Genomic DNA, 3,236 nt, shown 5'->3' on the forward strand with positions numbered 1-3,236 from the left:
ACATTAGTCAAACAAAAGTACGCTATCACAACTTGGTCATAATACAATGTTTGTACCACCGGACTTCACACTGGTTGCCCAAAAATTGTGCCATTCCGGGACAACAGCATAATATTATGAAACAAATAGTTACTACAACACAGAAGGCTTACTGTTGCACTGTCTACACTGATATACCATAATTTAAAAACATAACAGGTGGGCATTAAATACAATACACTTAATATCTGGGTACTAGGAAAAAATCGCTAACATCACAACATGTAAACTGACCCTGGAAATTAACACCCTTGATGCCACTACAGTCTACACTGGATACTTGTTCGAACCCATCAACACTATGCCTGATACATCTGAGTAGACTGACCTGCAAATTCACATCACTAGTATACAGTGATAATTGATAACTGCAAAAACAACAATTGCAATAATACAATTCTTCTGTACGTCAACTGACCTGAAATTCATGACACTCAATACCGAGACCTGTAAAAGAATAAGCAGGCACTGAAGTCAACCTTAAATTAAACACACACGCAAACTGACCTGGAACATCGGTCGCAACACCAAAGACATCTGTTTCGATATCTGACGAAACAATCCAGCAGGCACTGAATTAAAAAGAGAATGTGCAAAAAATCAATATGCCAGGCTGTACCAATAAAGGATGAATAATCAAAATGAACTAAAAATATATATCCCATATGCAGGTTAAGTGAGTAACATAACTGTTGGGTAAGCATGTAAACCAGAACATTTGGCCATTAGTCAAACAAAAGTACGCTATCACAAACTGGTCACTGATAATTGATAACTACAAAAAGAACAATTGCAATAATACAATTCCTCTGAATGTCAACTTACCTGAAATTCATGACACCTCTATCTTTGTTCCTGCATGGTCTCAAATTACATATGTACCATGATCACATTCAACTGCTAGTGGATAAACCAGTATGACCAGATGGCCTGCAAAAACCAACATGCAGGTGTTAAATACAATACACTAACACATACCTAAAGCCTGGAATATGAAAAATATTATATAAGCATTATTCCACACTGATATAGTAATACATTATAGGATGTTGTGGAACTTGCCTAAACGTGTAAACTGGACAACTGCATAATCTGGACACTTGGAATTGTCCAATACCTGATGAACCGCAAGTAGGTACTAATGACATTCACTTCAACATTTTATCCCAGCTGGGTGAATCTCTTGTAACTGAGTAAAAAGGTGTTTATTTTCCACCTGCAACCAAAGTTCTACATTTCTGTGGTTTGGTGTACATAAACTGACCTGGAAAATCAGTATGCCATAGGGGTATGGAAATGGTTCCTTTCCTTCAGTTGTGACATTACTTACAGCTGACTGGTAAATGATCATCGATGTCCCCATGGACCCCAACAATGAGTATACCAATAACTTCTGACAAGTTGGAATGAATTTCCTTTCAACATGTGGTGGAATGAATTTCCTTTCAACATCTGGTGGACAGGTCCAAAAACCCTATCGCACAAACACGGTGAATCAGTGTGTGGCAATGTGACACGTTGCAAAAACTTCACTCCTCGTTTCGTTAGCATTCAAGACCGGCATATATCATAGAGTCCCTCAGTATTCTTGACTCTTACTTTTTCAAGCGTTGCTCAAGCGATGTAGTTTCTCACGAGGGGCTCGAGTTTCTCAGTGAAGTCGAGCCGATTAAAGTACGCCTCACCATCCAGTTACATTCTTAAACCATTCAATTTAAAACCACGTATCATGAGTGTCCTCTTAAGGTACTTAGGGACTTTCCACGAGATTTCCCCTAAATAGATCACGTGTTAGTTGTCAATCTGGTGGATTCTGGTGGTATACATGGTTCAAAAATGCGGTAAGTGTAGTATAAGCTGTCAATGAATAATTGTTTGTGCACTGCTAAACTAAGTTATTTTTGTGTGATAAGCATGCTTGAGGAAGGGTCTGGGGGACGAGACTAATGTTTTGACAGCAGTTGATAGACAGCAGTTGATGATGGCCAGGCAAAGAACTGCGAGAAGAACTACTATAATAGTATGATAGTAGGGAAAAATTCCCACCCCTATAGCTCTGCCTAGGGGCATTAACTAGCATTATCTACAGCTACTGTATTATGTTGCTGATATGTACATTCAGGCCAAGGATAAAGGTGAAACTGGTAGTAAGGCTCAATCCTATTATTCTGCTGAACAGGCAAGGGAGTCTGGGACTCTGGGGACATGTTCCCTCAGGAAAGTACAAGTACTACAACTTTTTTGTTTTAATTGCTTCATCAAGTATAAAAATTTCAGCCAAAAGGTGATGATCGAGCTCTGGTCTTATGCACTGGTTGGAGTGGTTGTATCGATACTGCACTGTGACATCCTTGAGGGGTTAGTGCTGGCATTGTCCATGGCAATACTATTCCATCTCCCGAGTCTTGATGATTGAGTCCTCCATTCCTTTCTCTGCTGCTCCAATCCTGAAGTTGTGACCACAGTCAAAAGGCGACAATCAAGGCTCTGGTCTTGCATCTGGTCTTGCATCTATACTGTACTGCAACACCCTTGAGGGGTTAGTACCGGCATTGTCCATCGCAATACTGTTCCATCTCCATATACAAGTCTTGATGGTTGAGTCCTCTATTCCTTTCTCTGCTGCTCTAATCCTGAAGTTGTGACCAAAATATTAAAAAATGGTTATAACATGATAAATGATTATGATGATAACAATTACAAATGTATTTATAGCTGTGTAGCAACTGTGAACTAATTAGGCACTTGCAAGTTTAATTAGGTGTCTGAAGCATTTAACATGCACAGATATGAGATATATTCATCACGTACAGGCAGTAAAGATAAATTTACTCTAATAGAACAGTCATACTACACCGTAAATTCATACTTCCGAATTTACGGTGTTATGAAACAATCATTATTATGTATGGATTTTACTGACTCTCCAAGATAATATTCTGCATTAATGTTAATTGCTCATTTCCAAAATAATTACCTTTTAAACCAAATGTAGAGTCTATCACTGACAAAAATGAGTGATATCCACCCCAAAAACACCTTCGCTGTAAAAAAGGCGTGCCCAAGAAACTACAAGTATCTGGAACCCAATGTAAAAAACAAAAAGAAAAATCAGCTTAGCTGAAGTGAAAAGTAACTGGTAACTTAAAGAGCTGATATCTGAAGCGGCCAAGAATACAATTACTAAAGTTTAATCC

At 38.5% G+C, this 3,236-nt stretch overlaps 1 long non-coding RNA gene across 3 annotated transcripts; it reads right to left on the reverse strand.

The window, feature by feature from the left end:
• Positions 1–276: 276 nt before the first annotated feature.
• LOC136260396 (uncharacterized) lies at positions 277–2,430 on the reverse strand. Of its 3 annotated transcripts, none has more exons than XR_010703526.1 (7): positions 1,568–2,430; positions 1,304–1,513; positions 1,102–1,255; positions 865–969; positions 547–611; positions 458–486; positions 277–407 (listed from the first exon to the last, which is right to left on the reverse strand). It is a non-coding gene; the product is annotated as an uncharacterized lncRNA (long non-coding RNA). The 3 variants fall into 3 exon arrangements; XR_010703525.1 differs by having other exon boundaries at positions 547–814; positions 1,639–2,071; XR_010703524.1 differs by having other exon boundaries at positions 547–814; positions 1,568–2,071.
• Between the last annotated feature and the right edge of the window lie 806 nt (positions 2,431–3,236).

This window comes from Dysidea avara, chromosome 1 (genome assembly GCF_963678975.1).
Source record: "Dysidea avara chromosome 1, odDysAvar1.4, whole genome shotgun sequence".
NCBI lineage: Eukaryota > Metazoa > Porifera > Demospongiae > Dictyoceratida > Dysideidae > Dysidea > Dysidea avara.